Consider the following 20126-nt stretch of genomic DNA (forward strand, 5'->3'; position numbering starts at 1 on the left):
CACAAGAAGGGAAGTATTTCTAAGTTCTAATCCTAAAGTAAAAATGATCAGCTTTGTGTTCCACTTTGGATGGTGCAATGTCTGGCAGCATAAGCCTACGAAATTCACACATAGCTGAACAAAAAAGGCTTCACAAAATCAGGTATTTGAAGGACCCATCTCATTTGTTTATAGATGATTTATTATATAGGACTACACCTCTTGTGGGGAATGTGTGAGGGGCAGTACATAGAAAAATGGGAATATTAGGAGGAATTTCTTTTGTCCCCTCCAATTTCAAAACTGGAAAATTTTCTTGTCCAATTGGGACAGGTCAGATTAATTCCTTACGGTGTGTATTGTTGTCACATCTGCACACCCACACCCTCCTAACCCCAGTGCATACTATGTTTATTGAGAAGCTTTACACGTTTTTCATTTCACCTCTGCCAGCTGCAAGGATGTCATTTACCAATTTTCAACCACTTTTTGTGCCTAGTGAGTCGTCCCCTTTAGAACGTTAATTCTTTATACCTACAAGCAGATGTTTTTTGTTTTCCTGGATCAGAGTTGGGAAAAACTTTAACTATGCTAAAGTTGTGGTAGTGAGTGCAGGGAGGTTGGAAAGGTGAAAAATAAGGCGGTAATATCTTATTTGAGGGGACCAGCTTGAGTAAATCCATTCTATGAGGCTCCGTTTGCTGCCTTGGCTGGTCAGGGCTGCCTCCAGAGCCCATGCCCGTGTGGCACCGCCAGCAGAAGGCAGATCCTGTTTCTCCAGTGACTCTCGAAAGGGGCTTAGAGCCAGGTGAGGGTCGGTCTCCTCAATCGACAGAACCAGAGGACGTGGCATCAAGCTGCGCCAGGGGAAGTTCGGGATGGACATGAGGAAGGACTTCTTCAGCGGGTGGTCATACACGGGAACGGGCTGCCCGGGGAGGCAGAGGACTCGCCGTCGCGGAAGGTGTTTAAGGAAAGACTGGACGTGACAGCCGGTGCCACGGTCTGGTTGACAAGATGACGATCGGCCCCAGGCTGTCCCGCAGGATCTCGCAGGTCTCTCCGGAGGTTGTCCGCTCCCGATCCTGTGAAACCGAAAGCAAAACGGGGCCGGGCCGGCGCATGTCGCGCCGTCACCGCGGCGCGCAGGCGCGTTTGCCCTGCGGCCGCCGCCGGGCGCGACGGGGGACGCCTCGCGCCGGGCGTGGTGTGACGTCACCGGCCAGCGGGGCGTGACGTCACCGGCCCGGGGGCGTGGGGCCGCGCTCCCGGAAGCGCCGGCGGAAGGGTCGGGTCGGGTCGGGCCCGGCCGGGCGCGGCCGCGGCGGCCCCGAGGTTGAGGCGGGGCAGTGCCCGCGGGAGCCGCGGCGGAGGCGGCGGGGCCCCAGGTACCGGCGCAGGGAGCGGCGGCGCGGCGCCGCGCGGGGCGGTGCCCGCGGCTCGTCAGCCCGGGAGGGCGATGTCCCGGCGGCGCCGGGCCGCCCTCCGTACAGGTGGAGGATGGAGGAGGCCGTGTGGCCTAGGCCGACGGGGAGCCCGAGTTCCTTCCGCGTGGGCGGCCCGCGAGGTGGATTAGAGCTGGGGAAGGGATGTAGTTGTCCGCTCTTGTTAAAGTTGCTTTATCTGCTTTGGCAAAAGGCACAACTGGAACCTGAAAATTAACAGACTTTCTAGGACTGAAATGCTGTGCTGTCTGCAAGTCAGGCCGGTTAATGTGCAAGGCGGTAGCAAGTGTTTCTGAGGCGCTGAACATCCTCCCATCCATGTAGTAAATTGACGTCTCTAGGTGTCCGTAAGCCCTCTAAATTAGTCGAAAGAACAGCTGTTCAAGGAAACACTGATTTAGCAAGCATACACCTTAGGGCATTCGGTATTTCTTAGTGCACGTGAGTTGATTCCTATTCCTAAAGAACACAAATGGGATTTCTTTTTTTTTTTTTTTTATGCTTGAACTGTAAAGTTATATTTTGTTTCCTTAAGAAGTGTGGTTTTAAACTGACTGTGCATTGAGATCTTAACTGAGTACACCAATTTCAAATTGTAACTGTTTAGAGCAAGTAGCTTAGTTATTACTCACACAGAAGTTCATTGAACTGGAAGTCACTGGAAGTCATGACAATGTTTATGAATATATACAATTTGCATTTTGAAAGAGATTTTTGAAGGTGGTATTTGAAGCAAACCTGCATTTTCTGATAAGTTCTTCACATGTAGAGTGGGGCAACTGGAATGGTAAGATGAACAGGATTAATATAAGTTTTCCTTATTCAAGTACTGAATACAGTTACAATTTGGTTTGGTGTTGCTGATGATGTGCTTATTCTTAAACGTCATTCACTGAAGCAACTGCTGTGGTTTTGTTTGCCAAATTTATGGTATTTATCCACATGGTGGGGATCTTGCTATCTGCTGACCCAACAGACTCCTTAACTGCTTTGCAGCATTTTATTACTTTGCCTTTCTTACCTTCGAGGGGGTATTGCAGCTGCGGTAATAGAGACTTGCTGTTCCGAGAGAGTAAAAAACTGTTTGGATACTAGTGTGTGCAGTAAAAGAAAGGAGGGTGGGTGCTGTCATTAGATGATTAAGTCCAAGATGGAAGAGCAAGTAGGTTCTGTGGCAGGTTTCATGGCTGGTGATAGTTCATAATGTTCATGATCTTAATCACCAAATATCTGGCAAAAAATGAAATATATGCATACATGGAATAACGTGAAGAAAGTTTTCAGGGAATTGTTACTTGGAGTTATACTACTTGTGAAAAGTGTAAATTGTGAAAAATTGTATGTAAATAAAAGGGTCTTAAAAAGTAAAGATTTCATTATCTCCTTTGTGAATCTTACTTTGTTACCTCATGGACTTACAGAGTAGGTTAAACTTAATTTGATTCTTATCTGGTTCACTTTGTGGGTTTTTTTTAATTATCCAAAGTATAATAAATACGGAACTGAAGTTTCATGTTGTTAAGTCCTTGCTTTGTACCTGCAGTGGTATGGAAGTCACAGTATATAATTGTCTTCTGAAATACAAGGATTTGGCTCAGAAGCTGATATTAGTTGAATTAGTTAGTGCTGTGATTTGTCAAGTTTATGTGTCAGCTTATCTCAATATGTTTTTTTAATATGGCTTATTGACATTATAGTAAGAGATAAATTTTATGATTTAAAGTAGACTGTTGAGGAAGTCAAGTTTTTTTTCAACTCTTTGCTAAAAAAGTCCTTAAGAGTTGTGTTGGTTTTTATGCAAAGTCTTGCTAAAATATAAAAATTGTGTGGTTAGGGAGGGAAGTTACTTCTTCAGATCTACCTGCTATTGAATTGTAGTCTTGTACTATGAAACTGTGGTCTTGCTGTAATTCAGATATGTCATACATGTTTGTAGAGACTACGTGGACTGAATTGCTGGGGATCTGATGAGAATTTGTAACTCAAAAACCTTCTCTGTACAAACTTCTCAGGTAGTCTTTGTGTGTAGCTTTACCATCCCCACCTTGCCTCAGAAGGATTTGAAAGGCAAAAATAAGGATAGGGAAAAGATATAGGACTTCTTTTTTCCTATTTTTAGTCAGAAAGTTGTTTTGACTGTGGAGGAATGATTCTTAAAAGTTGTGGAAGATACAGGTTTGACTTAATCAGTTCATATGGAAGTGGAACTTGTGGTCTTCTTCTCTATATAAGAATTTATATCAAATTTAATTATCTAATATAGAATATTTAAGTTTTGATGTGGGCAGAACTTGATGAGGTCTGTGATTTAACAGGATAGTTTTCTTTTTTTTTTTGCTCTTCAGTTTCTCATGGGGGCGCATAGGTTCCTCTTTTACTAAGCTCTTTAAAGATAAGGAAACTTGTTTTGCTTTATGATGCTCTCTACTGCTGCCTGTTTGTCAGAACATTGAAAACTGGTGCTAATTTTGGCCTTTAATAACACTGAATGCTAACAGCAGCAGGTATGAATGCTAACAACAGCTGCTCTTTAAAAGCATCGGGAAGGGGAAAGAGTGAAGCCCTTTTACACCTTTAGTATTTTGCTGTTTGCCTTCCAACCAGTCTGTCTGGATTGTGTTGGAACTGTACCTCACCTGGTAGAAAAGTAGGTATGCAGCATATATCTGACTTGCATACTGTCTTCTGTTGGCATTGTAGCAGTAGAAAGACTGATTCCTTTGCTTTTCTCCTCTCAGAAAAGTAGGGACATTCTTTCTTTACTGTATGCAGTTCCTGGTTCTCAGTAAATACATTCCAGGTTTGCTGTCTCAGAATTTTTTATCTTCTTGTTTATTTTCAATAACTTTGCTTTTTTTCTATTGCCCACTAGTACCTCAGATTCTAGAAAAAATAACCAGTGCTTCATGTGAGCACCACTACATAGGCTGTGCGGTGCTTACTTTATGTTTAAGTAGCTCTTTCATTTTATCAGTCTTGCAGTTTTGTTCCTCTGCAAAGTCTGTAAACACCTCTGTCCTAGAAAAACTCATTCCTACATTCTTCCTACCTTAACCTGTCTTTGCCACCTTTGTGTTGTGGGGTTTTTTTTTTGGGTTTTTTTTTTTTTTTTTTGGTCACACTGCAGTAACTGTAAATTGTGTGAGAAGGGATGAGAACATTCATGGCACAATTTATGGTGATGCTGAGCAGATGTTCTGTCTGGCAGTCTTCATGACAGGTTTAAGAGATGGCTTTCTAGACAAAAATTCGTGACTTTTCATCCTTTCATCCTTATTCAGGTGACCTTGTTAGATGACCTGTGTTGGGACTGTTCTTTAAAAAAATTGTGGTGTGACGAATATTTTTGATGAGCTGCATTTTCAAAATCTCATTCTTGGAAATTAATGTCTTGCAAAGAAATTTAAGACTTTTGTTTGCAGGTACTGAGGGAGGGCATTTTTGATCTGTCTTCTGTGTTTGTGTCTTGGTAAAACATCAGAGCTGGATACAAAAAAGATGTGAGACATAAAAGACTAGAAAATTAATTTAAAATAGTGTTCTGTAAACATTTGTGAAGACAAGTAAGTGCCAAGTGAATGAGTATGGCTTTGGGAAAAGCATTCACATATGGGCACAAAGGACCTGATAAGACCAATGGACATTTAGTAATTTTGTATGTGAAACTCTACTGAGCACAGGTTACAGATCATATGTGAAGCTTTCTTCCTCTTTTTTAATTTCCTTACTATTTCAGAGAACAGCCAGAGCACCTTTTCTCAAATCCAAATACAGAGATCTAGTATAATGTTTGTATTCTTTGGGTCTGCTTTCTATAAGTGAATATTTACATTTATCTGCTGTTTTGTTCAACATTGGGTGGGACTCGGGAGTGTTTTAAAAAAGGACACATCTCACCAAATTTCTTATATGGTTTAAGTTCTTAATGCCTATTTTTTCTCCTTATAAAAGATGTGGGATAAGGTTTAAGAAGTGAATCAGCAAACTGCTTATTTGGGTGTGTTCGGGGGAGCGAGGCTCATGTTCCTTTGCCTGTCATCTAATGTGTATCATGTGGTTTGTTTTTTATTGACCTTCCTGTGACTTTGTGTGAGAATAATCTGGTTTTCTAAAGTAAATTAAAAGATCTACACAAGTAGAAGCTCTTTTTTGAAGTTGAGAGCCTGCAGTGTTTTCTCACATGTTCCTTGTTTTGGTTAACTTAGCAGAAAATGCCAATTCCTTCTTGGTTTTATCATCTCAAATAATTCATCACTTACATTGAGGAGTGAATTCTTTACCCATTACGTGACCTGTTTGATGACAGCCTCCCAACATGTGTGTTTTGTAGGGTCAGAGGAACCAGCCACTGCTGCAGTAGTTAATGTGTTTACAGGGCCTGTACTGAGTGTGACACATGTAAAAAAGGAAGTTCTGCAAGCTATTAAGGATAAAAGGTGTGTTTAAATCCCAGCTCCAGAGAAGAACATTTTTTTCACCTAAGCTTTTTAAAGCAACTCTTACTAATCTATCCAAGCTGTTAATAAAATCTAAATTATGTGTATATATTTAAATCAAGTAGTCTTTATTATGTAGCACATAGTCTAAACTGATTGACCTTTGAAAAGAGTAAAAGAATCATTTGGATTGAAAAAGGCCCATACAATCATCGTGTCCAGCCATTACCTCCAGAGATGGTGACTCAACTGCTTCCCTTGGAAGCCTATTCCAAAGCTTGACAGTCCTTATGGTGAAGAAAATTTTCCTAATACCTGATTTAAACCATCTCTGGTGCAAACTGAGGTCCTTTCTTCTTGTCCTGTCACTTGGAAAACAGATCAACTCCTACCTTGCTGCAGCCTGTTTTTTCAGGTAGCTGTGGAGAGAGAGAAGGTCTCCCCTGAGTCTCCTTTCCTCCTGGTTGAACAACCCCAGCTCCTTCAGCTGCTCCTCATAAGTCCTGTGCTCCAGACCCACCATGTTACAGCACCTCAGTGCTGCACCCCCTCTTGTTGTGAGGGGCCCAGAACTGGACACAGCACTCAAGATGTGCCCTCACCAGTGCCAAATACGGGGGGCCAATCTCTGCCCTGGTCCTGCTGGCCACACTACAGATGACACAGGCCAGGTGCCACTGGCCGTCTTGGCCACCTGGGCACACTCCTGGCTTCTGTTCAGTGGCTGTCAGCCAGCAGCCCAGATCCTTTTTGCTGGGCACTTTTCCAGACACTGCCCCAGCCTTAGGCACTGCATGGGGTTATTGTGACCCAATGGCAGGACCCACCACTTGGCCTTGTGAACTTCGATCTCAGCACATTGGTACATCCTGTCCAGATACATCTGTAGAGCCTTATTACATTCCAGCAGGTCAACTTCTGCCCAACTTGGTGTCATCTGCAAACTTTCTGAGGAGTCATTTGATCACCTTGTCTAGTTTGTTGATAGAGATGTTATGCAGGGCTGGCCCCAGTACTGAGTCCTGTAAACACCACTCGTCAACAGTGGTGATATAACTTCATTCACCAGAATTTTCTAGGCTGGGCCATTCAGCCAGTTCTTTACCAAGAGGACATCATTTTAAGTCATGAGCCGCCATGATCTGGAGTCCTAGGTTGTACTGTTGTTAAGGATATTTCTGCAGTGTATCAACATGTAGTAATCTGTAGTCTAAATAAATTAATTTTTAAAAAAATAGTTTAACAAAATGTTAATCATAACATTGTGCATGGTGATGCACTGTGTCCAGCCATAGGTGATGAAGAGTTTACTTGTCCTTAACTGTGTAAGAGGCAGAGTAAAGCCTTGGTATTTATTTCACCTGTGAAAATTTGCTTTTGTGCGTAAAATTCTGTTTAATAAGGAAATAATAAATCAAGCATCATAAATAGAAGGACAGAACTAATGCACAGGGTGAGAGGTTTGGTGTTGGAGTTTTCTGTGACAGTTAAGGACAAGGGTTGCAGTTGTACTGTGTGCCGTTCGGGATGTGTTTTCTGCCTCGTTCAGTGGCATCTCCCCATACAAAAAGGAAATTGAAGAAGGTTGAACTTAGAGTGCCTTATTCTTATAATTAAGTATCTTGACCTTTGAATTTTCAGGCTTGTGTTTAAATACAGCTCTTTTAAGCTGTATCCTTTAAAACTTGCTTCTCTTGTTTATTGGGGTTTTTTTTCCCACTAATACCAGTGTGAGTATATTTAAGAGCATTTTGTTGTTAACATGACAGTTTGGTTGTACTGATCAGTTAAGTAGGTAGGTAGGTTTTTGTGGATTCATTGTGTAGTTTCTGAAACAGATGGAGGAGTATTTGTTGGGGCTTCGAATTTCTAACAATACAGGGAGACTGAAGCAATGTAGAGAAAAAATTGTGGCATGAACTGAGAACATGTAAAACTACATTACACACAGAAATTTTTAACAGTATGGTGTGCTGACCAGATACTTCCATCTTCCAGTAATTCAGTTCAGTGTTGTTATGACAAGCAACAACAGTGAAGGCAGACAAATATAAATACTTGTTACCACAATAGAGGTTGAGTTATTATACCCATAATTCTCTCACTAGGAACAGATTTCAAATGCTGACTTGTCCTTGTGCCTATTACGAACATCAGTTATAGTAGTGGGAGAAATGTTTTTTTTTGGTATAAATGTTTGGATGTTTTCTTGATGCTTTGTCAACAAATACGGTCAGTATAATATTCATTAACACAAAAGATTTCAGTCTTCAGTGCTCAAGTGATAGCTTGACCATTTGCATATGTTGTGTTTCATATATGTGTGTGCATACCTGTGTGCATCTGTATATGTGTAGTTTTAACACCGGGAAAAAAATCTTGAAAGAGTGTGATTTTGGTTTTTTACTTGTAATGAATATCCTAATTACCCTGTCTCCGCTGAGGTACCTGTATTGTTAATTTCATATGTCTAAGTGGCAAAATCATTAGTGAATACACACTGAATATGCAAACTGTGTGTAGAGTAGACTTTGCTGTAAAGCAGTTTTGAGCCAGATCCTCTTCAGATACCTTATCCCATCAAAGGAGAAAGAGCATAATTATGTTTAAAATTGAAAGTTTGATCTTTTTCAGATGTGTCTGTACCTGAACATCTTGTCTTTATTTCCCCACTTTACTCTTGCCCTGGCATTATTTTAAGTATGCCAATTTCAGCACATTTTACGACATTTAAAGAAATTTCTTTACAGTAATTAATACATTTTAATGGTACATGTGCAAAGTTTTATGTGTTTCAGCTTTGTATATAGGAAAATGAGTTCTCTTTCTATATCTGTAATTCTGTAATTAAAAATTTCTTTTCTGCTTCCATGTGAAAGAGGGGATCAGGACTCTGTGGGGGCCCGGAGATAGCTTTTAATACCGTCACCTGAAATAACACTTTCTGTATTGTGTAAGGTGGTGCAGGTGTCAAAACATGGACACTTTACCTCAGATCTTGGTAGGCATTTTGGAGATTGACTGATAGAAATTATCAGTGGAAAATATTTTTTTAAGTCTTTTGGATACCAGTACTGTTTGTTGCATAACTCTTTCAGTTTTAAGAAAGCTTGAAATATTTGCTATGATAGTACATACTAATTGCAGGGAACATCTGCAGAAATAGCACAATTTTTTTTTCCATTTTCTATCACACATACCACTGACAAAGTTGAGTTGAAAACTGAGACCATAAATTAGGATTTTAAGGTAAAATTAATATTCTTCCAGCAATTGGATTTTTTTTTAAATAGGGAGGTATAGCTGAGGTTTCTTCCCATGTTGATGTTTGGTTGGTGTTTTTGATTTGAGAGTTAAAGATTCCCATTCAGAAGAAATACGATGATGTGATGCAAAAATAAATACTTGCTAACATCTTTGTGAATTTGGATCATTTAAAGTGCTTTGATTCATTCCTGCAACAAAGTATTGCAAAACCTTTTCATATTTCCAAGGATTATTTGCGTGCAGCAAGTACTGCAAGCAGTTGCAAATACTAATTTAATATTAAGAACTTTGAGATAGCTGTGTGCTGCCTTGGTTCTTAAACCTGCTTCGCTGTTAGAAAAGGAGGTGCTACAGTTGTGCTATATGGATTTTACTGTCCATTTTGTATGAGCAGTGGAGCTTGAAAATGAGAAACATGTAGTCTTATTAAAACATTTTCCTTCTTTTTTTAATGCTATTGAGTCCTGCAGTGCTAAATATGATGCTAATATTTTTACATTTTTCCAGTGCCTTTGTGTATTCTTAATTCATGGGCAGCAAAGTAATATTACAGTGTTTGGAATGAAAATTTGGTATCTAATAATCAAATTCTTAGGACTGTTTCAAGTACTTACTATGTGAAACTTCAGCAGTTCAGATGTAGCTGTCTCTTAATGTTGTTTTTTGTACATCCTAAACATTCAGTTAAGTGAGAAATGCATTTCAGAGAAGAAACTGATATGGAGAAAACACTGGAAAAACACAGAAGTGTCAATCTGAAGTAGAATAAGAAACAAATCAAATATTCAGCTTATTAATAGTGTTTTGACCATAAGAAGACCAAGTCTTCATTGGACTGACCTGTATGTCAGATGTCAGTGTTTCTTTTGTAGTAGGAGCCCAGAACTGCACGCAGTATTTCAGAGCCTATCTCCTAGGACTTCTGCAAGAATTCTTTTTGGCCTTTCTTTCAGTCACCTGCTTTTTTTTTTAAACAGTTCTGTACAATTGCTGTGTGATTTTCTATTGCATGCCTCAGATCTTCACTGACAAACTTTGCATGAAGGATTCATTGTCAGTTCTGATTGCCGAAGAACAAACTGGCTTTTGTGCCCTCTGTCAGTAAATAATGAATTAATCCTGTTAGCCAGAAGTGAATTATGGATGGCCAGAAAGATTACTGGGGCATGTTCTTGGTACAGTTGTTACAGCTATAATTGATACTTATCATGTAATTGATATATACCATCATAGCTTTGGAAGACAAAAAAAGATACAAACTTGTATCTTCTTTTTACCACATCTGGTAATGTTACTGTTGTTCTACAAATTGTTTTCCTTTTACTAAATATTGTGGAAAGTTCTGCTGTTCTACTATCAGAAGGGCTCTTTAATTCACATAAATTACTAAGAAACCTGATATATATATATATATATAAAGCTGCTACGGGAGATTTTGTACCAGCAATCTGACATGGCTATTCAACGTTGGTTTCCATTTTAAGATGTAGTGATTGGTTTTCTTCTTACCACATAATCATTTTTCAAAACCAAGTTAAAGAAAATATTGTAGGCTTCTTTTCAGAATGATGTGCCTTGCTAAGCACTATTCTGTCCAAATTGATATGCTTTCTTCATAAATCAACAAATATGTCACCAGGAGCATGAGTTTTTTTAACTACCTTTTTTCTTTTTTTAGATTTTTTAGTGTCATACTTAGTGTTTTTTATTCTCTGTGGAATTTTCATCCTAAGTGCTAGTTACAGGTTCATTTTCTTAATTCTTGACAGTGTAAGAATTAAGACAAAAAATAAGAAAAAAGTTCTGAAGTGCAGAAAGAAATTATCTTCCTTTTTTGAATATTCAGATGTATCTAATGTTCAGTGGGGAACTGTAGATACAGGGATACTTCATATTAAGGGTACATCTTGAAGTACCCTGAAGTCCTATATGAGTTGCACTTCGCTTCTTTCACAGGAAAAAGGCTTCAGAAAGCCTTGTGTTTAGCATTACATGAAAATCAACTGCAGAATCACAGTGGCTGAAGTTGGAAGGGACTTCTGGAGGTCATCTGGTCCAGCATTTCTACTGAAACAGGGCTAGGTAGAGCTAAGTGCCAAGAACCATGGCTTTTGAGATAATCCAGGAAGAGAGACTCCACAGCCTCCATGGAACCTGTGCTGTTGCTCAATCACTCTCCACAGTCAAGTAACTCATGTTCAGATGGAGCCTGCTATGTCATAGCTCTGATCCTGCTCTTTTCTAAGCTGATTAGTCAGTCCAAGGCTGTCTCAGCCTTTCTTTACACAAGAGGTGCTCTAGGTGCTTCATCATCTCTGTGACCCTTCATTGGACTCTCCAGTATGTCAGTGTTTCTCTTGAGGTGGGGAGCCCAGAACTGCACACAGTACTCCACATGCTGTCTCCTAGGACTTTGCAAGAATTGGCTCATTTTGGCCTTCCTTTCAGTCACCTGCTTTTATTGAAACATTTTGCAGATTTGGGACAGTCTGCATTTCTTTGCCAATTTTTTATTAGACCAAATTCAGATTTCCCTTATCGTTCCTTCATCAGAAAATTGTCTAGCATGTGCCCAGACAGTCACATTTCCAATTTGTGTCCTGGTCACCACTCTGAAATAAAAGCTTGGCTAGAAAAAAATGGCTCTGAATATTACTAATAGTGAGGTTTTTAGGTAAAATTTGATTTTTTTTTTTTTAAACCATGAAGCATTATTTACATTCTAGGATTTCTGTCTAGTGCCTGGAGGATGCAGGGTGTGGACATCAATACTAGAATTTTTATTTTCTCACCATGTACCCATTTATATGTTATACCAAGATTGTGCTCATCATCAACAGCTGTAACAATCTGCAGTTCTTACTAGAGAAGTCACTGTATCTGTTCCAGATGTTCTCTTAGTCATGAAAAGAGGTGTAATGGTTATGTGAATGGTGGTGAGTTGAAGCAAAGGTTCTAAATCCTGCTTGCCCTGCAGAAGTTGAACAAGCAATGTTATATGCTCTAACTGGACTGGCACACAGTTGGCAGGTTGAAAAATATCACTATGTTGGCCAATGCAGCTAAGCCAGCAAAATTCTTTGGGCAAATCCAATTATACTAGCAAAAGATTCTTATTCCTGGTGTTTATTTTGTCAGCTGAAGTTCCTCTAAAGAGCTTTTGCCAGTGAAAGATGTGTGTCATTACAGTACGATTCTGCTGACAAATCTTTATACATGGACAGGTCCTTTGTCATGCAGCTTTGAGTCCAACTGGATAATCCTTGTTTATTTTGTCTTGAAAAAAGCACTCCAATTAGACTTGGAAGTATTCTACTTGTTCATAAAATCTGTTACTTTTTGCCACTTGTGGCACAGGGCTTTTAATTTACTTCCCCATCGTTGCTTCTTATAATAGCATCTTTCTGGTTTTATCTAAAGCTGGAATTTTAAGAATATTTTTAAGGAAATGTCAAACTTAATGGTCCCCAAGAGCTTCTCATCTGTCAGCTTACAAGTTAATATGATGCCACTGTAACACAAATGTAGATGTGGATCCCTCAGGACTAAGGCAGGACAATGAGCATATGAAAGCTGAGAGTTACCACTGTGGGAGCCCCAGGACACCAGTGCTGATCAAATGGGGACCTGATTGGGAATGAAGCTCCAGGGAAAGCACAGCAGGGAAGGATGATAAAACCTGTGCTTATTATTACACAATGTATACGCAGTGTCCTGTTTTGCTCATTAGGGAACTGGCTGATGAGTGCAGGTGCTGCTGTCTGGATTCCAAGATCTGCAGCTGTCATCTGTCATGTGCACTAGTGCTAAAGTACATACAGATGTGGGTGTGTGAACTGTCCTGGGTTATCATGGCAAGAAGATATAATGTCCTTTGGACTTTACATACCTGGATGGGAGAGACAAACTTTCCTGGTTTACCATAACAAATTCTTCTCATCCCTTACACCAACCCTTTAATTTTATTAAATATTCTTGTTTAGGGCAAGGGTGAAGGGTTGTTGTTTATTCCCGTATTCTTTTAAGTTTTTACTGTTTTCAGAAGTAACCTTCATTTCACTCTTCCTGGACTGACAGAGTGGTTACGGTTGTGCTCTGTATTGTTCATTGAAAGAGTTTTGTGATCTGTAAGGGAATGTGGAAGGAGAGACATCAGCTTGTGTAAGTTGTGTCTGGTCAGTGAACGTTTGAGTGCCATAAGGGAATAAAAAGAAAAGGAGTAATAAATGGGAACATTTTAAGGCACAAATCTGTTGAACCAAAAAATAAAGAAGGCAGATGACAACTGATCAGGATGACACACCTGATCAGTCAGTAATTGAAGAGGGTATGTGGATTGTAGCGATGTTTAATTCAGTAAGATTATTTGATTGTAGACCTCATCACATGGCATTATAAGAGAAAGGAGGAAGCCATAAACAAGATATGGAGAGACACACAAATCTGCCCAGCAAATTTCATGGAGACAAAGACAAGAAACAAAACCTGGTCTGTCACAGTAACTGATGAGCTATCAGAAATGTGCACACAAACAAGGATTCTGTGACTGATGAGGGTGCAAACCTGGGAGTCTAGGATGTTGGGGCAGGTCAGCGAGACTATGCCATTTGAGAAAGTGATCTGCAAGGGAAGAGAGTTGTAAAAGGGACAAAACGAGGCCAGAAAGAAAAAGGCCTGATGCAGGTAAACTGTGGCCAGTCATAACGCTTGTTTGGCTGAGCCCTCTGCCTGATCTCTGCAATCTGTCCTGTTTTATTAGCTCTTTTCTTAACTGCCTCTCTGTGTAATTCCACTTTCTATACCATGTGTGTAAGTGCTGCAGGGGCTAGGCGAGACCAGTTTGAGTAGAAACTAGGGCAGCAGCTGGAGTCTCACTGGAGATGTTGGCAAGAACCAGGTTTGCAGTGCCAGTGGTAGAAGTGATTAAGGCTCTTGGTGGCAGGAGCTGGAGGGGCTGTAGCTATCTGAATTTTTTGTTGGTTTCCTACAGAATTTGTATCTATAGTGCCAGCTACAGCGGAGTTGTGTGAGCTTATAAACTCTACTTTGTAATGCCACACCAAATTAAAACTTCTGCAGCTGCTGCTTTCTGTGGGAGAGATGGAAGAATACAGTAGTGCTTAGAGAGCCATCTGACCTGCAATGGTTCCATCTGTCACATAAGTGATTTCCCTTGCTTTGGTTTTAGGGCTGTGGGGGAACAGCTCTTCCAGAACTTACTCAACCTAGGCCAAAAAATGTGCTTATGATTAGTTTGGTCTTGGATTATGAACAAGCCACTGCATTTGGATGTAACTGTTCGGCCCAAGAATTTACTGTTATTGCAGGTACAGTCAGACCAACAGAAATGTTAAAATGTAATTCAAATTACAGTTAGAATTGTTGGAGCAGATAGGATATGCAGAATACTCAGCTAGCCCATTAGATGCCTATAATTAAATTTGAAAATGCTTATAAATGTTGATGTTTACCAACTTGTATTCATGCCTTGAGGAGGCTGACCTAGAACAGAGGCTAGACAGACTTAAAGAATAAAGTAGGCATAAATTAAAAGGCCTTAAAGGATACACCTTGGGCAGTGTAAGAGCCTGGCCTGGGTTACACCCAAGATGAACCCAAAATGGCCACAAAATGGACGACTGGTTACGAGGTCCCACACTTCTTAAGTCTTGGTCCATTTGCATATTGGGGTTAATTGTCCAATTACAACTTCAGATTATGAAGTCCCATTCTTCTTGTTTTCTCTCTTCAGTTCACCATCGTTTATGTTCTTGGGCCTGAAACTTGTAACAGTTGTCCTTGGCTAGAAAAGGTCCCAAGCTAGAAAAGGAATTTTTTTGTCTAGCTACTCTGTGAAGGGTGCTTACCAACACTTAATATGAAGCTCAGAACTACATACCTACGCAGCACAGAATCTAAAAAACATGAAAGCTAAAACTTAAGGCTTCAGTGTCATGGGGAAAATAATTTCAGTATGCACTCATGAAGAGGAAACATGTAGCTGATGATTTCTAGTAAGCCTGTGGTAGGGTTTTATAGCGTATACCCATCAGATTGTCCTTACATAAAGCCTTCTATGGGCTATGTATGAGAATATTCCTGAAGTATTAGTTTACTTTTAAAATACAGGTCTTTTGTGGGCTACACAATAGATGTAGTTTATTCTCTGAATTTGGGGTGGGAGATACAGAGAAGTTTCTTGTGTTTCGCAGGACTGTTAAGTGGAAATATATAGGGAGTTGGAGAGGAAAATGATTTTCAAATATTTGCAGTAATTGCTTTGGTAATAATTCCCTTCTGAGATGGTTAATAATCAATGTGTGGCTGCAATATTTAAAATTTTACTGAAAAAGGACAGTGAAAGAAAAAAAACTTCACAGGGCGTCTTGGTGAAAATACCTGTTTTTTTGCAAATAAAATGGAAAAGCTTTCAGATAAAACATTACTGCAAGAAACATATACTGAAATAGAACAAACACGTCTAAAAGGGGGTTTTACAAACAGGCATACTCTGTAGTCACCTTTATTACCATTACAGTTATGAGAGTTTATATGGTATACAGAGAATTAGACAACTATGTCAGTTGTAGTGAAACATACAAACAGTATGTCAGTGAAATGCTGACTTTTAGGGACAAGATTGTAGGTTTTCGTGGCCTGACATATGCTTGCTTCTTTTACTAGTAACGATCTGATGAGTTTGTCCTGATACTGGTTCCTTTAAATATGAAGTAATCTGTATTCCTGTTCATTGTGCCTTTTCGGTTCAGTGTTTTTTTAAAGAAGGGCAGTGAGTTTTTCTTGTTAGTTGAAAGCTAGGTAGAGCATTCTTGATAACTGCCATCCAGTCTGTTCTTTTTGTGTGTTGGACATGAGAAAAATACATAGCGTATGGCTGGAAAAAGTAACAGTAGTCCTAGAAAATATTTTGAGTACTAACAAGAAACAATAAGAGTTATTTGGGATTTGGAGACTGTCATGGTTTGACACTGGCACGATGCCAGCGCCCTCATGAAAATGTACTTTTCTAAATAATTGTTGTGAGATGTGATCAGGAACAGAGCAGAGCAGGCCCAAGCTTAATGACAAAGAAAAGAACTTTATTAAACTACTACTACTATAAAAACTACAAACACTGAATCCTGGCTGAAGACTTTCCAAAACACCCCTCTTCCTCCCACCTAATTTCCAAACAAACCCAACAGTGAGACACCACCCAGGATCCTGATCAAGTTGCCACCCTTCAGATATTCAAATATTCAATCTTTCAAGGGAGACAGGAGTCTCTCCTGTGCCACAGACCCCCCAGGAAACACAATTGCCACCCTTGTGTTTCCATGTCACACATGGCAACCACCTGGAGAAAATCTGCCATAGTGACACTCTCCTTTCCATGTCACAGTGCTCTCACCACCGTGCATGGACAGACTGCTCATAGGGCTCCTTTAAGGATGCTTTGCCATGGACCAAAAGAGACAACAGTTCAGTTTCTCATCTTGGGACTACAGTCCCCCCCATTTTCCCCTAGGGCTGAGGGTCCAAGAACAGAGGTCTTCTTCTCCTCTTCTTCTTCCTTGAAGATAGAGGGCTTCTCCACACTTTCTCCAACTCTCCTCTGTTCTCTCTACTTCTCTGCTGGTAATCACTGAAACAGGTCTTTTGGCACACCAACACACCCCCCTAAGTGCAGCCTCTGTCAGGAGAATTTGGTTCAGTCTATGGCTAACAAGAAAAGTCCAGCCACAAGCCACTCCATCATCTCCTTTCAACTCAACAATTTCCTCTTCCATCATCTCGGATCCCAAACTGTCTCTCTTCTACTTCAAATCAAGGAGGAGTAATATTTTACAAAGCGTTCATTTTCCAGGAAAGGGTTAAAAGTTCAGACTCCCTGGATGGCTGATATCTCTGCCCAGCAGCCGATTCCCAAGGCCAAGGCTGGGCACCTTCCCCCCACCTCCTTCTCCTCCGCCGGCAAAGTTACAGGTGCCGTCCGGACTCTCTGTCTCTTCTTTCTGGGGAGGGATGACAAAGACATCTCCACTTCTCTCCACCCTTCCGTCCACAGGGGCTGGCTCGGTTCCAGTCCTTCTACCCCTCAGCTCACCTCGACCAGGCCTCATGGCTTCCGCTCCCCCACCCAGCCCCATGGCTGGGCAGGGGAGGTCTGCACAGCACTTTGACCGGAACCAAAGAGAGCGAGCTCTTGGGAATTCCTGCTTTTAACCCCCTATGTTCTCAGAGGCGTATCCACACATTCAGTGGTCACTTCAGGTGCCAATATCCAAACTTGACCACTGATTGGTTTGACTCAACTTCCTGAAAAAATCACTTCCGTGTCAAACCACGACAGAGAGCTCTTGTCATTCTGGAAAGTATCATATTCCACAAATAAACTACTGAACTTAAAGACCAGTAATAATGTAGACTGAAAAACATACTGTCAATATATAGTTATTCCACATGCTGATTGAAAATAACCTGAAAACAAAATTTTACAGGATATATGTGTCTTATTAGCTCCTTGTACTTTCCTGCATGATACTATTATCTTGATACAATTACCACATGAGAATTGGTTTCTTAATTAAGACAAAACACCAAGTCTTCAATTAATTAGATTTGTATTGGGGTTTTTATAACATCTCTTTGCAAATAAGTTGAACTTAGTTTTAGGTTACTTCTTTTTCAGTACAGAAAAAGACACATTTTAAATCTCTGTACATGTAGTTCCAAAACATTATTTTACCTTTATTTTCTTTCTAATAGGAAACAATTTTGAGTAAAATTACTGTTGCTTACTGCAGAGTGGAGTTAGCACTTACAGAGTTTGAAATATCTGTGAGAGTTAGTAATCTGGAGTGATGGTGAAGGCAAACTACCTAGCTGTTTACATCTCCACAGTCTTTGAAATAGTGCACTCCTGATGCAAAAGGGAAAAAAAAAATAGAAGAACTGTTTTTGCAAATTAGACTGCTTTCGTGGAGCAAGGTATATTAGTGTTAATGCTTGGGATGGGTGTCACATGTAAATTAGGGCAGCAGCAGCGGGAAATCCCCAGCCAAAGGCACGTATAGATTGTATTAGGACAGGAGTGGTTATTGTCTTCTTTCAAGGTTTTGTTTTCTGCCAGCTTCACTAAATCCACTTTTTTCCTTTCTCCATTTGACATTTTCTTTTGCACTCACAAAATCCCAGCATACCTAATTTACCAGCATTTTTATTTCCTTTCTCTTTGAATAGGCTTAGTCATCATGTTGTAAAAAGTTGGCCCACAAATAATCCTTCTCTGACTCTTGTAGCATAGTTCCTTAAAGATTTGTCCTTTGGCAGTGTTCTCTGAAATCTAATAAAATATGTATTTTCACAGAAGCTGTGCTCTCAAGGCACTTACTGGGTATCTTCCTGTGGTGTTTTTTGGTTTTTTTTTGTGTTGAGCCTCTCAGAGCAAGCAGCCTTCCGGAAGAGTCACCCTTTACCTGGACATCTGCTGTCCTGAACCATTAGGTGCATACCTGCCTTATGACCTATTTTCCTTAAAAAAAATTAAAGTGCAGGTGGTTAAAGAGTTAAGAAGAGATTGACCAACAAGCAGATGCATGCATTATCAGGCTGGTTCTCAAGGAAGCTGATTGTTTTAGATGAGATGCAGTTGGGGAAACTACAATCTGTGTTGAAGTATTTGAAGACAAGAGACTGAAAAGCTGTAAAATTTTGTAAAAAATGGCCACAAGTCAAAGAGAGGAAAAATACCTTTTGTCTCTTGAATACCTGAACAAAACTTCTAGTTCTTGAAAGGAGTGTCCTTGCATTGGAAAGAATGCCAGAGTACAAACTATATGTTGAAGGAAACCTACCAAGAAGCACCTGAATACAGTTCAGAAAATAAAATGCCCCTGTAAAGCCAGGAGCCAGGAGAGGTCTACAGTTAAGTCTGAAGTGAGACCTCTAACAATCTAGAGGGAGGGGGCAGTTCTGAAACGCATAGCCATTGCAGACAAGTTGTTTTCTCTGCTTCAGCTATCTGCAATTACATGCAAATGTAATTGAAATAGTGCAGTGGTGGACTGAAATGGAAGTGGTGGAGTGACTTGAGAAGCTGGAGGGCAGCTAAATACTATGAGTTTGCTTGCACTAGGAATTCTGTCAGAGAAGTTCATGTGATGCTTAGACTCAAGGATAGTTCCAGTGGCAGTTCATGTGGTTTTAGTTTTTTGTTGAGTTACTGATCTCTGAAGTGTGAGGTATACTTTTCTCTAGTTTCAGTTGTCGTATGTGTTTTAATTTTGGCAGAATAGTGGGGTGGAGGGGAGGGATATTTATTGCATTTTCTGCTGGCTTCATAGGCATTGGTGGGAGCTTCTGAGAAGAATGACAGCTCTATTAAATTGTTTGATAGCATGGACACACAGTGAAAGTTGTGTTCATAACCAACTGGGAAAATATTGCTTGGAGGTGAATGACCTTCACATCACTAGCATTGAAAATTTCAGGGACTTTGTAGGCCTTGTGGAGTTTTAATGAAGTAGGCAGACTTAACTGGAGATTGATGATTTTTTTTTCCAATTATGTTTATGAATGGTTATAATTACATGAATAACTAGAAGAATGAAGCATCTCTGTGCTGAGTTATCAGAATCAAAATAGGCTGCAGTACAGAGCAAATGTCTGATTAGCCTAGGTACAGACCTGATAGGAATGAGGTCCAGTGCAGAGAGCAAGCTCTGTGTGGCAGCTGCGTACTGACTAGTACAGATTCCATTGCTGTGAAGACTGTGTTTATACATCTTCCCATGCTTCTGTAACATGTAAGTGCTAAGGCAGGAGGAATGTAAAATAGGTGATGCCTTATTTTCCTCATGTTACTCTTTTCTGATAGAGTTTTGATTTTGCATGGATGTTGGAATTTAATATTTTAGTGCTGCTAAAGTGTTACTTAAGTAGTAATTTTTCTAGGGGTTAGGGAACCATAAAAAGTCTGTGTTTATAAACACAATAT

The 20126-nt window shown here is 40.2% G+C and overlaps 2 protein-coding genes across 3 annotated transcripts in view; one reads left to right on the forward strand and one right to left on the reverse strand.

Moving 5' to 3' along the window:
- The window catches only part of GTF2H2 (general transcription factor IIH subunit 2), a 459966-nt gene that overhangs the window by 390696 nt on the left and 49144 nt on the right, over positions 1-20126 (reverse strand). The gene's annotated exons all lie outside the window — the stretch shown is intronic.
- Positions 1-20126, forward strand: part of RNF38 (ring finger protein 38) — a 110233-nt gene that overhangs the window by 60572 nt on the left and 29535 nt on the right. The window lies entirely within an intron of this gene.

Source organism: Anomalospiza imberbis, chromosome Z (genome assembly GCF_031753505.1).
Source record: "Anomalospiza imberbis isolate Cuckoo-Finch-1a 21T00152 chromosome Z, ASM3175350v1, whole genome shotgun sequence".
Taxonomy (NCBI): Eukaryota; Metazoa; Chordata; class Aves; order Passeriformes; family Viduidae; genus Anomalospiza; species Anomalospiza imberbis.